Here is a 14890-nt window from a genome sequence, read left to right as displayed (position 1 = left end):
AACATATACAAATAATTTTAAGAAAATACAAAAATAACACATCAATATTTCATAAGAACCAGACATACCTTCTGGAACTTGTAATCTGTTAGAATTTCTTGTTAAAGCATCTTGTAATACTTTAGCATCATGAGCTGAACCTTCCCATCCACTAAGAACATATATAAATTCTAAATCAAAATTGCATGCAGCTAAAACATTTGTGATAGTTGTCCTTTTCGATTGCGGTAGCTAGATGAATCCTTTCCACTTATCATCGCAAGAATATGCGTTCCATCAATAGCTCCTACACAATCCTAATAAAATATAGAAACATGTAAACTTTTTTGCGGTATTTTAAAAATGCATAAGAGAAGAACTACATGTACCTTAAAATAAGGATAGAATCGTGTGCTATCTCTTATCTTTGGAGGCACTGTTGTTTCAGGCTTGGCCATGTAACTTGGAGCAAGTGCGTTTAACACTTTCAGAATTGTATGAAAACTTGTACTTATTGAGAATCTTGACCTCTTGAATCTATCTTGAGCCTGAATATACCTTGAGTTTTGACCAACAATGAACAAAAAGGTGGCTAGCATTTCTTCAACTGAAACATATCTTGTATCTTTTAATCCCATCTTTACTCTTATAATAGAGCATAACTTCAAAAACACATCCGGATACATACGATATAGATGTCGAAAATGTTTAGGATCTTCAACCAAAGCATTTTGTATGTATTCATGTCCAAGTGTTGTAGTTGATCTTCTAATTTCACGTTGTGTTTGTGGAATACGTGAAACGACATTACGTACCTTCACAATGATAGAAAAGACCAGTAAGAGAATATCAACGTCTATCTTGAAATTTGACATCTTTTTTCTCTTTTTCCTAACTTGTATCTCTTCATTTGCATTAACAATATGAGCCATTGAAATCTCTGCACAAAAACATAAATAACAAGTCATAAGAAACTGTCTAAGTGGTGAACAAAGTGTGAAATAATGATAATTGGTGAACAAAGTGTGAAATAATGCTAATATAAAGCGGCGGTGATGAACTTTAGCTAGAGAAGAAGAGGACAAATAAATAAGGTTACACAAATCATTAAGGAATCGTATCCTAACGATTAGCCGCCAAATTTAGCCGCCAAAATCAATGTTTACTTTGAACAGAATATACTACTTTCCTATGTAAAATATAATTATACCATTGTAGGAGAAAACAAGAAGATAGTGTCGTATATAAATAAATAAAATTAGACCATTGTAGTAAAAAAAAACAAAAACCATAACATATAAAGAACAAAAAACATAACAATTCTGCAAAGAAGAAACAAAACCATAGCTAAAGTAATAATAAAACTCAACTTAAAGAAATAAAAACTCCAAGATGACGAACTATCTTTAGAACTCCGATCATGTTACTTCAGCCACTTGGTTTACGGAGATTTCTTCTAATCCATCCACAACGATCTGTTATGGACATATTCACGAAACCAGATTTCATGCCTAAGGTGTGAACAAGGGTCATCGCCTCATAACGCAAATCATCATCCAAGTCAGGAATTTCCTTGATAGCATCCCAAACATTGTTAGCTTTGTCTTCAGCTTCTTTTTCTTCAGCTTCCTTCACCCATCTTTTCTGAATCATGTCAAAAATTTGGCTACTGATTTCTGTAACTTCCTCACAAACCCTTCCGAGTTATATGCATCCGTCCTAGCTTTCTTTCTATGTGAAAGCTTTTCCAATGCTTTTTCTTGATGAAGGTTCACATGTTTGCTGGTGTTCTATTCCTCCTCCCTCATCTATCACGTGGACAAAATCATTATCATTTGTCTTCTCGTTCTCTTCAAATTGATAGGATCCTGCATCAACAGAATCACCTAGTCCCACAGCATTCTGCCCAGTTGCAGTATTCTGTTCAAATATCCTTAGCTCTTCAAAATCTTCAAACGAATCATCACACAAGATATTTATTATTTGGATGAGCCTATTAAAAAAAAGATCACTATAATAAGAATCATATGTAAACAACACCAACATAAGCATGAATTTCATATTATAATTTTTTACCTGCAGATAGACCTTCCATACTTCATCATCTGCTGTGAATTTTTTCGTTTCAGAGTCCCATCCAAAACCAGAACTACAACGAAGAAAATCTGCAAACACTTGGTACCTACCCTTCAAGATTTTCATCCTATTTTTATACTGACCGTAGGTTTTTTTAGATCCAACTTCTTGCTGTAGAGTTGTTAGTATTCTGGATTCGACCGTCAGTTTGTTGAATTTGCCGCTGGCATCACGAAAACCTTGATTGATTGCATCCACTAGTAACCTCAATAACAACTTGTGCTCAGGTCCAGACCATGAGTGGTATTGACCTTTACCTTTTACGTCTTTTGGATCTCCCATTGTTTGGAAGGTAACTAGTCATATAACAACACAAGATTATAAGAACCAAGATAATAAATCTATAGTCTTTGTAAAACCATATCTAAATAGTGAATTAACAGGGTTTTATATTGATCGTCAAAAGACTCAAACCCATAAAAGGAACAATATTCAAAGACAAACATCATCCAAATTCATGAAACTAAACAAAATAATGAAACCAATCTGAAACTACACATTCCAGTAAGCCAAAGTGATGAAAAAGAATACTCACTTTGACAAATAAAAGAGATGATTGATGCTCGTATCCTATCAGTTTTGTAAGCTCTTCTCCATGTTACTGATTTTTATAATATGTGCATACCTACCTAAACCCTAATTAAACAACTAAACGAAAAAAGCCCATCATATTATTCAATTTTCTAAGGAGCAGCCCATAAAGATATCAACAAGATGCATATTTATCCAAAACAAAAATTAGAAAATCAGCATTGCGTACCTTGGCTTGCATACTTGTCAAGCAGTACCTTAGCTTGCATACTTGGAAGGACAGAACCAAAGCAGTACCTTAGCTTGCATACTTGTCAAGCAGTACCTTAGCTTGCATACTTGGAAGGACAGAACCAAAGCAGTATCTTAGCTTTCATACTTGGCAAGCAGTCTCGTAGAAGAATACTTCCTCAAGCTTTTGAGTTTGGAGAGTTGAAGCAAAGATTATTTGGGTGAACCAAAGCCGTAGAAAAAATAGAGACGCAAAGAGAGTCACGATCAAAAACCTAACATAGTTTTCAAGCTCACAAACATTAGTTGACCATAGAGTAGAACATGAAAAGAACAAATAAACTTTACTAGACTTGCTTATACTCTTCAGGATCAAAAGGTTTGTTGTCAAAATCTTCTCTGTCTTGTGTATAACATGGGATTTTAAAAACAGAACCAAAACAGAGAAGATTTTGTCAACAGACCTTTTGATAGAACACCAAAGGAACAAATCAATCGACGTGTGCCTTAGCTCAACCTCAGATTCTTCAGAGCACAAAACCTTTTTCTCGGATCCAACGAAAAGCTCGAGACGAAATCAAATCTAACAATCAAAGGGCTCCCTTCAGGTTTGAGAGACTCCAAAATCGAATCTTTGGCTTCCAAAATTGTCGACTGGGTATTGATTCATGAACAAGAGGGAATCAAAAGTTCAGTACTTTTCTGGAAAGCTTCGTCTCTGATCTCTCGCTTCCTTGTTCTCTCTCTGTTCTCATAGGCGTGGTCAATTTTTTATTTGATTTTGGGTATTCCAAATAACAGGTACAATGGTGGGATTTGTGTAACGATAGTTTTGACTGAAAATAACAAAAAAAATAGTTTCAAATCCATTTCATAAAGTTTTCTCTTAAAATTGTTTATCATTGAATAACAGTAGATTTGATTTACTTTTAGAAATTGTTAATTGAATAACAGTGGATTACAAGTGATTTTAAGCTACTTTAGATAAATGTCATATTCAATAACACAGAATTTGAAGAAAAAAATATAAATCATTAGTTGAATAACAGGAAATTTAAAGAAATACCAAAACACTTTAAAATCCTCAATTCAATACACCCCCCTTAAATCATTTTAGCCATGTATTCACTGTTGCACAAAAAAGGACGTATTCACGTTGGTTTTGGCTTTAGTTAATTTGTTAAGTGAAAATTAATAGGTCAAACCATACAAAAATGGAAAATAATCATTTAATATCATTTATTTAAATTGCAATTTTGATTACTTGTCACGGTCTACAGCCGCAAAATTGCTGCGTAAACCTCCTTAAATAGACGGTTATTTAAACATGAATTTTAAACTCATTAAAAATCTACGGTTATTGAGCTTGAAATTTCATAAAGTACTATTAAATCCATTGTTATTGAAAATATTTGAAGTTGTAGAGTTTAAAGTTTTGAACTGATTTTAGAGTGTTTGAATGAAATTTCTTAGTTAAAAAAATTTAAACTCAAATTTCAAAGTTTTAAGTGATATTGTAGATTAGTTAAAAAAAATATATTAAATCTTCCATTTCATATAAAATTATCTAAAAACTCATTAAAAAATCAAATCACGTTAAATTTTAGATCGAATACATCCCATAAATCCTTATTGATATTCTTAATTACTTAACTCAAATCTGAATATAAATTATTTGATGATCTTTTTTTGTATGCTAATTTTGGAATATAAAATATTATATTGATATTCTATGATATTTTCCAAAAGAGAGAAATCAGAATATAATTTCATCTCGATTCGAATCAGCTTAGACATATATTCAAATCGGTTTTGGCTTATTTGGGTACAAGGCTCTGGTTTACAAATTGGTACAGATCTGATTAATTTGTTAAATGAAAATTAAGAGCTCAAACCAAAAAAAAAGGGGAAAATTAGCATTTAATATCTTTTCTTTTTTTTTTTGGGTCAAACATTTAATATCTTATTTGAATTTACAATTTCGAGACTTGTTATGCAACCGCCAGAGTAAACCTCCATAAATAGAGGATCCGAATCGAACGAAATCTTCAACAAGACTCCATTTATAGTTAACAAAAACGAACTCATCTCTCTCTCTAGATCCAGTGATGGCGGCTACTGGACGATCAAGCGCTTCGTCAGTCCTCCGCCCTCTCTCCTTCCGAAAGATTCGATAAAATCAACCTCCGTTTAAAGAGGCTTTCCACCGCAACCGCCGCCACCCCGAAACCCTCCTCCGCCGTTTCGAGGAATCGAAAGTGCCGGTGCTCTCCCACGTCGTCGACGCACACTGGACCCTCCCGCTGCACGATTAGCACATTAGAAATCGTGAAGCTACTAGCTAATTTGAAGCCGAAGCGAAGGAGATCTACCAGTATCGCAACGGCGACGAGTAGTAGTAGTTCGGGATCGAATCGAATGAGAAGAAGATCGGAACCCTAGGTTTGAAGCCGAGGCGAAGGAGGAGCGGTGGTATCACGACGAGTGATTCGGGGTTGAATCTGAGGAAAACGGCTCTGGCGAATTCGCTCGCGGGGTTGGGGACTGTGGAGGCGGAGCGGTGTAGGAAGTACTTGAAGGAGAGTATGGTTAAACCGTTGTCTCTCCGGTTCCGTTGCAAGTACCGGCCACGGCACGACCTAGCCGGTTCTACGCATTGCATAAAATCAAAATTAAAATTCTTTTAATGTTTTTGCGTTCCAAGGAAGTTATGTTTTGGTCTTCCTTGGCGCGCACTAAATCAAAAACTAGGGCTCCTCGATCATAGTAGTCGGTAGCATTATTATTATCAGTTGTGTTCTCAATTTTTTTTTATTATTAGTGAGAATCATAAGTCATAACTAACATATTTTTAGCTTTTCGTTTTTGGTATGTTCTGACTATGGAGTTTCCATTTTCGTTTATACAAAATACTAGACATAATTATGCGTGATTAATGATTTCTATCCACTGTTGAGGATGATGTAACTTTTGTTACAGAGAATAGAGGATGATGTCGAGTTTTCTTCAATAATCAGTGAAAGATCGTATCATGAAGAACTAAGAGCAAAAGTACATGAAGAACTAAGAGCAAAAAGTATATTCATGGGGTAGATACTAGAAGTTGATGGACAAATTAAAATAAGAAAGAATGTAATGCCGAAACACAAACCAATCCTTCAAAGACATAAACGTGTGACCAGTTTGGAACGTTTCTCCTTACAGATAGATGTACATAATTGCATTACTGAAGCTATCAAGTTATTTCCTAAGGATCATGAAGAGTTTCTCACATTCGGGAATAGGAGGATTGAAAATATTTTTCATATGTCAAATACAGGAATCCAACTTAGTTAAAGCTAGCTTCGTTTGAAGGTATATATATATATGTGAGAAAGCTTCATTTCATAGAATTTTTGGCCATAAGGTTTTAAATTACTAAGAATGTTGTTGGCCACTGTTAGGTCTGATCCTCTCTTACCTCTATGATTTTTGGTTCAGGATATTGAAATAACTTAATAAGACCAAGTATTCTTTGTCTGTTGCAAATTTAAACAAGGTTGTATTGCTCTGTCATAAAACTATCTACTGTTATGTTTACCGATTGCTACAGTGCTTTAACATTCTGGATGCCACTTGAGCTTTCTTTCAATCATCATCAAACCACAAAGATCTCTTTTTGCAGGTTTTGTCTTGTGGTAGAGGAGGATTTCAGATTCAGATTTTTGTAGACAGGAAGGAACATATACACATATATGTTCTATTTTGTTATCTGTTGTTTACTTATATGAATCTGTAATGCAGTGTTTGCGACAATTAATTTACATCTGGTTATGATTTCAAAAAGCAAGGATTATCAAACTATATGTGGATACAAAGCTTCCATAACCCAACTAAGTAAATAAATAACGTACAACCATTTCTGTTAAACTGCTATCTTCACCAGAAATAGGGTGTTACAATGACTCGACGTGTTTCTTACAACACAAATGCACATTGAAGAAGGAGACGACCATATCATGGAGGTACAACAGCTCGGGTGGGGTTCCGGCCAAGACCAAGTCCCAAACCCAAAGGAACACTATCACTCTTTGGTTTACTGCTATGGCCATGGCTGCACTTGGAAGAATGAACATGTCCTGACTGGGAATTGTGTATTGGGTTAACATCTACAGCAACGTGGCCATTGCCGTTTTGAAGATTGGAACTTCGCTGCATCTGCATCATACTAATACCCTCTGTCTCGGTGTTGAGTCTTCTTCTTGACACTCAATATCTTCGTTATAACCTTTCAACAAGAAATCCGAGCAGTTTCTCTTGTAACCGAGATCGTATGGATTCCTGAACCGACCTCCTGGACCTCTGAGGTAGCTGTAGCGCAGTGCATTAGCCATTTCGTTTGTTGTTATATTTCTCGATATCTGTTGAGCCCAAGGAGACGAGAGATTCAAATTGGATGAAGAAAAACATCCAATTATGATCACAAAGACTTGCAAATGAGAAAAAGGGAGTGCGGACTCACCTGAGACCCCTGTATGACGGTTAAGACGGCAACTGAAAAGAAGAGGCAGAATTCAACAATCAGAAAGGATAATGCACCGACGTGATTGTGGCGACATGGCTTATCCATGCTCCAAACGAAGATGGAGCTGAAGGGTCACTCAATACTCCTGCATGGATATAATACATCGTTTTTTAAACTTTTATCTGAAAGTATTTCCAGTTTTACATATCAGGATAAGCCTTAAAAAGCAAGTTCGATTACAAACATACTTGCAAGAGTGACTCCACCAGTTATCATCATCGCTAAAACTTCAAGTAGAAGAAAAAGAAAAACTCCCTCTTGTTTTTCTGCGAGAGTAATAAGTCAAAAAAAACGCAATCCACATATTAGAATCATGTTCGAGGAACAAAGCAGGGAAAATAAATAGAAGCGGTAATGCGATTTTGAGAAAGAACAATAATTTATGTCAAAAATGGTGTAGTGGAACATGTACTTACTTTTCCGACACAGTTTGATACCCAAGGACAATGGTGATCAAATTGCTCTACACAGCGATCGCATGTGGAACAGTGCTTAGCTCGAAGAGGTCTGATAATCTGAACAAAAAGAAACAAAGTAGCCCCGTGAAGACATAAATTTCATGATGTGCATCAATAATTGGATATTGGTTTAATATATAAGAAATACATAAAGGAGGGAAGTTGGGGAGGTACCTTGCATGTTGCACAGAGCTGCGTCCAATTCCCAGAAAGCAAAGCAGGGGTTTAGCTCTATTTTCAACAGTGGTTCCTGTAAAAGGTTAAGAAAACTTGTAATGAGTATGACACTTGAAAATACTCGAGATTATCTGAAACCATAAAATATGGAATTTGAGAACCAATAAAGTTAATGGTACCAACATCATCTTTCATGGTCTGCGGATCATGGATATTCATTTTTATATAACCTGGATCCTTCCTGCAGAGAAAATATTTATATTATAAAACGAAAAGAAAACCACTTCTAGAGGTACGCAGATAATTTCGTACTAGTAAATGCCATAAAAGAAATTGAAGTGATATAGGGTGAGCATGTACCTGCTACAACGGTAAAACAAAACTAGTCCTGCGGTTTGCAAGAATGAATCCCAGCCATGCAAGCGAACCAATCCCAGTTGTTAGCTTTGGCAGGTTCGATGCTGCAATGACCAAAGGTTGCATAAAATAATAAGTTAAGCATGCATAGAATAATTACTTGATATGTTGCACACAAAGAGATGCAAGAGGCCAAGGTAACTACCCAAAATAACAGAATTAGTATATATGAGCAGAAGCGCAGGATCATGAACCAAAGAACAGGAGCAAGTCCAACTTTGACAATTTTCCAAGGGGAGTGCTTCCGTCACACCGCTTTTCAAGCAGTCTTCTAGCATTACCCTGAAATGAAGTGTTTATCAGAAAAATATTCATACAGTAATTTGAAATGACTTCTCACATTTTCAAACATGATGCTGTTCATTCGAATGTAAAAAAAAATGTGCAGGGTTTTAAGAAACGGACATAACACAGCTACGAACAGTAATTGTTTCCAGGTATGTGAAGTGCCAACAAACACCAGGCCAATAGAATGATTCAATTACAAATACGATGCTAGCCGGAGTAGCCACTAGGAAAGTATCAAATCAACAGTTTAACTAAAAATTGATGCACTGCCGAAAAAGTGAATCGGATACCTACAAGGAAAAAGGAAACTTGTCGGTGATTCTTTTCAGCAGCAAGTTGTGCGGGTGTAAGCCCGGTGTTGTCAGTAATCATCAAATCGTCTTTCTTTCCAGCCTGAACCAACACAGTGCAAGCCTCCAGATTACCTCGAATGGCAGCCCAGTGCAAAGGAGTGCATCCTGATAACAGAATCAACAAATGGAAAAATATGATATATAAATCTGATTTTCTAATCTAACTCAATAAATAAGGAGGATGTAAAAGAAAGTTTATGTTTGTAAGCACCTTCTTTGTCCTGCCGTCCTCTATATGCGTCTAAAAATAAAAGAAGGCGAATGGAATCTGCAAAACCTTTATATGCAGCCCTGAATTTCTCAAAACATGAGAAGAAAAGAAAGACAATTAGAACTTTCTCCTGAATAGCTACCGAAAATAGCAATTTGAATGTCAACATAAGCAAGCCTGAAACCAAGCAGCAGAATAATGCATGCAACAATACAGAACTCTCAGTAGAACTATGAAGAAACAACTAACCAATATAATTAGTCTCTAGATCGAAACAGAAATATATATTCCAGAGATCTTCAAAACAAAACAAAAAAACTCGAGAACCAGTAAAAACCAATTTAGCAACTAGGACAACCTAGAGGAATATGTAACGAAAATAAATAAAATCAACTATCCAGTCTCTAAGCAAACCTAAGCAATAAGACGTAAGTATGAAAAGAAGCCAAAAACCATTAACTAAGTAACAATTCAGCAAGACAAGCTTGTGTTCCACTACGCGGCAACCTTACCAGTGCAAGGGGCTTCTTCCATCATTATCAGGCACATCAGGATCAGCATTCCACTTTGAGACGACATGGCAGAGAAAAGCTGTCTGGCCATACTGTGCTGCCACATGTGTTGGCTGCAAACATTTTACTATAACATGCATCCATTAAGAATAAACAAGAGAAGGGATATCCGATTGGATCTAGCAGAGAGCTTAGTTCATAATCCAAGGGTCAGGTATTTAGAGTCAGATCAAGCCATTTTATAATTTAAAATGCATAATGTTGGTTGAAATATGAGCTCATCATCTTCCTAACTGAAACATGTGGCAAACTACGAAGTGCTGTTTTAACTACATTAAACTCAGAACACACCCATCCTACTAGAAAAATGCAACCACAATATGACAAGCAAGCAATACTAGTTACAGAACCTGAGTGCCAGCCTAAAGCACTGTTCAAAAGAGCAGTTCACTAGCATTTAAACAACATACAATCTCCATAAAAAAAAAACAGTTAAAGAGGAGTTGAACCTGATATCCATACATATCTGTAGCATCTACCCTCGCACCCTCTTGCAGTAAGAGTCCGCAACTTGTGTAGCACCACGAACAGCACTCCAATGCAATGCAGTCTGTCCAGTATGATCCGTCGCGTGTACATCTCCACCATGCTGTAAAACCCCAAATGCTTTAGCTTAACGATCCACAAACAACACACAAAAGAAAAACCAAATTGGAAAATAAATAAAAAAGGATTAAACTTTGTAGTAACCTCGATAATGTACTGAGCAACGGCGGAGCGGTTGTTCAATGCAGACCACTGAAGAGCATAGTAGCCAAGACCATCGGGCTCAGAAACAGAGCAACCCTCACACTCAACCAATCTATGAAGCTTCTCCAATCACCATACGCAGCGGCAGTGTACACATCGTTCTTCAAACTCTCGTCCTCAATCGGTTTAGAGCTCGATTCGCCGTTCTCCTTGTGATTAGATTGGACTTCCTCCACCACCTCGATCTCCGACGACATCCTTCCCCCCTCAGATTCTATCGCGATTGTGTGGATTCGATTCGATTCGGTTTTAAGCTTTCAAGGGTGACCTTTTTGATGGTTACTGCTCCCCCCACCACCCACCTTGGCATAGACTAATCGTGAGGGTGGTGGTGCTTTCTAGGGTTTTTCTGGAGAATAATAATAATAATCAGAGAGGAGGAAGAAGAAGAAGAAGAAGATGATTGATAGTCTATTACGATTGCTGTGACTCAGAAATGTAACGAAATCAAGACCGGTCAGAGTCGAATCTCACCGTTCATTTTTATTTATTTTAAACCATTTGAGAAAAAAAAGATTGTTGAATATTGTTCAAACTAGTTTTGCTGGCTTGGTTTAGATTTTTCGGTTAGTTTGGTTAATCTATAATTGCGCCAAATTGAACCGAAAATAAAAGTTCAGTACGGTTTAATCAGGTTAGTGAAAATCAATCTAAATTAAACGAAGATTTTGGTTTCAGCTTAATCTCAACTGAGATTTTACATTTTTCAGTTAAATTAAATTTAATTTAATTTAATTAATTAGGTTGGTTATTTCGATTCAAAATTTGATAATTTTGATTTAAAATTGGTTAGTTATGTCAGAATTTTGTTTAGCTTGTTATAGTTTGGATGTAATTTTTTAAAGGGAATTGAAGTAATCAATTAACGAAGAATTTTAAAATCCACCAAACTGAACCAAAGCAATTTATATGAATTAAAGAAATGAAAATTAGTGAGTGAGTGGGAAAATAATTTTCATAATTTTTCAGAAAGTCAACTATATATGTTCTGCTACCTGATCTTGTCGTCAAATGAAACACAATAGCATGTAGTAATATAATATGATGTGCATTGTTGAATCTTAATACTTTATCTATATATAATAGGAAACCAGATTTTAGTGATTCATGAAGTCCTGTTTTTTTATAGGAAAAAAAAAGACTTTAATCCAACAGTCATATTGTTTGACTTTTATAATCTAACGGTTAGGATATTGTCTTATAGAATAGTCTGACGTCATCAATTTATTTTGCCAAACGACTTCCTTTGTAGTCTTCTCCGAAGCAGCACCGTCCTTAAACCACAACTTTTCTACAGTAGTGTCTTTTAAATTTTTTTTTTTTTTTGATAACCGTGGGATCCGACGACCGAGGTCAAACCGATTAATCCCACGAGGCCCGCAGCAGCCACGTAATTTCCTCCCCAGGAATTAGCAGGGAGGGCCCGGGTGACCAGCGGGAATCGAACCCGAAACCGTATTGGGGCCGAAGCTTTTTTTCCCTCAAGTACACTAGGCTAACCCGCTGGTAACAAGTTGCATTTGTTACAAGTATTTTAACAAGTTGCATTTGTTAACAAGTTTATATACCGAAACTTATAGCCTTCTATTTTGGTATCTATCTATGGACATAATCTATTCATCATCTTCGTCATTTCCGCATCCCCTGAGGAACATTTGAAAAGATGTAACCTCAATTTTGTATTAATTAAATAGCTCCCAATGCATAGGTGGCACTCAATTAGGTAGTCAATTACATTCAATTGAAAAATAAGTAGGTCCACATTCGATTTTTATATGTTGTTAGATACATAAGTTGGTCAAACTATATGATATAATGATATGATATGTTATTTTCTTTCCTTAAATCAAACCTACGAATTACCATAAATGACTAATATATATATGACAATTAATGATTTTAATAATAAGGATTTGATAATAATTTATATCTCTCCATCATTTTTTGTTTAATTTTATATTATTAAAATAAATTAAACAATCAAATTAGCTATAAAAGTAAAATTAGATTGTTTCGTATATGTATATTTGAATTTTTAAAAACAATGATAAATGACTAAAACTATTAAAAATATTTTGTTAAAAATTAATGATCAATGGTTTAACATTTTTATTATAAGAAGATACACATGATTTTAAAACCATATGAGTAAAAAATATTATTTAATAATAAAATAAATAATATATATAGATTAAACATTATATACCATAGGATTACATAATATATTTTAATATAAATTTTCAATGAATTTTCAAGAACATTTATAAATTATAAACTTATTAAAGATTTCAGATTGAAAATTTTGTTATCGATGATTTAAATATTTTGTTATAAAATGATATGAATGATCATAGAACCGTATGATTATAAATTCTTATTTAATAAAAAACTATATAAAATATAGTATTCTTAGAAAAATAGGTTGATCCATCTTAACTTATATTACACTTTTATTAAACTAACTATCGAATGATAAATAACGTACCAAAAAATGTTTTGCACTTTCCTTAATAAAAGCTACGAAATTACCTAATATGATTAACATATATGTGAAATTAATTATTATGAATAATAAATATTTGATAACAATTTTTGTATCTTAGTTCTTTTTAAAAATTTTATATTATTTAAAATATATTAAAAATCACATTAAATATATAATAAAAAACATTTATATTTTTTATATGTTATATTTTGAATTTTTCAAAACGTCTATAAATTATTAGAAATTTGAAGATCACCACTCTTAAAATTTTGTGATCAATAGATTATTTTTTGTCATAATAAGTTACAAATGATCATAAAATTGTATTAATATGAACTTTTATTTAATATTATAAGAAGATACACATGATTTTAAAACCATAGAGTAAAAAATATCATTTAATAATAAAACATATATATATATATAGATTAAACTATATACCATAAGATTACATAAATATTTTAATATTAAAACTTTCAATGAATTTTCAAAAACATTTATAAATTATAAACTTAGTAAAGATTTCACATTGAAATTTTGTTATCGATGATTTAAATATTCAGTTATAAAACGATATGAATGATCATAGAAGTGTATGATTATAAATTCTCATTTAATAAATGACTATATAAAATATACTATTCTTAAAAAAATAGGTTGGTCTATCTTACTTACATTATATTTTTTATTAAACTAACTATCGAATATTCGAATTGATAAATAATCTACCAAATATTGTTTTTGCACTTTCCCTAATTAGAAGCTACGAAATTACTTAATATGATTAACGTATATATGAAATTAATTATTATGAATAATAAATATTTGATAACAATTTTGGTATCTTAGTTCTTTTTTTAATTTTATATTATTAAAAGATATTAAAAAAATCACATAAATATATAATAAAAAACATTTATATTTTTCTTATATGTTATATTTTGAATTTTTCAAAACGTCTATATTATTAGAAATTTGAAGATTCTCACTCTGAAAATTTTGTGATCAATAGATTTTTTTTTTTGTTATAATAAGTTACAAATGATCATAAAAATAACGCATATGAATTTTTATTAATAAATATTCAAACTAAATAATATATATATATATACTAATGATATTAAAGTAACAAGATTGGCTGATCAATTTAGTTGTCCAGTTGAAATCTTTCAAAAGCATGTGAAAGACTAAAGTCAAAGTAAATATGGATTTAGAATAGTAGTTATATTTTACTTACCAAAATACCGAAAAAACCGAACCGAATCGAAACCAACCCGATATCTGGATTGAACACCTCTAATCCAAATGAAGCCAAACTATTGTTTCATTCTCCAAAATATAATAAAAATAATAACTTAATTCCGCGCAAGGTGCGGATCTTATCCTAGTACCTACTGTAAAAAGGAGAAAAGGATGATAAGTCAAAGAGAAAAATCACTTCTTGTCTTCTTCCTCCTTTGATCTCCTTACTCATCATCTCCTTTACTTTTGATTCTCTTTTCTTTTTGTTCTGCTTACGTGACACCCATTGGTATCACTAATGACGAGACGTTGTGTTGTTGACGACGAGACGTGATCAATTAGTCACCACAGGAGACAAAGCATTGATGTTGAAGATCCAGCGACGTTGCTCGATGCCGTTATAGGGAACGAAGGAGCCACCGTTCCAATGCGACCAGGCACGACTATCAATCATGAGCCACCGGAGGCCGCATTGTAATGTCATCAGAAAGCCACG

The 14890-nt window shown here is 33.8% G+C and overlaps 2 pseudogenes; both read right to left on the bottom strand.

Annotated features, from left to right (window-relative positions):
* Nucleotides 1-1381: 1381 nt before the first annotated feature.
* On the bottom strand, nt 1382-2738 carry LOC125602030 (annotated as a pseudogene).
* A 3952-nt stretch (nt 2739-6690) lies between these two features.
* On the bottom strand, nt 6691-10899 carry LOC125602029 (annotated as a pseudogene).
* Between the last annotated feature and the right edge of the window lie 3991 nt (nt 10900-14890).

Source organism: Brassica napus, unplaced genomic scaffold (assembly GCF_020379485.1).
Source record: "Brassica napus cultivar Da-Ae unplaced genomic scaffold, Da-Ae ScsIHWf_2721;HRSCAF=3486, whole genome shotgun sequence".
Classification (NCBI taxonomy): domain Eukaryota; kingdom Viridiplantae; phylum Streptophyta; class Magnoliopsida; order Brassicales; family Brassicaceae; genus Brassica; species Brassica napus.
The sequence above is the reverse complement of the archived record's forward strand: the minus strand, read 5'-3'. Positions and strand labels throughout refer to the sequence as shown.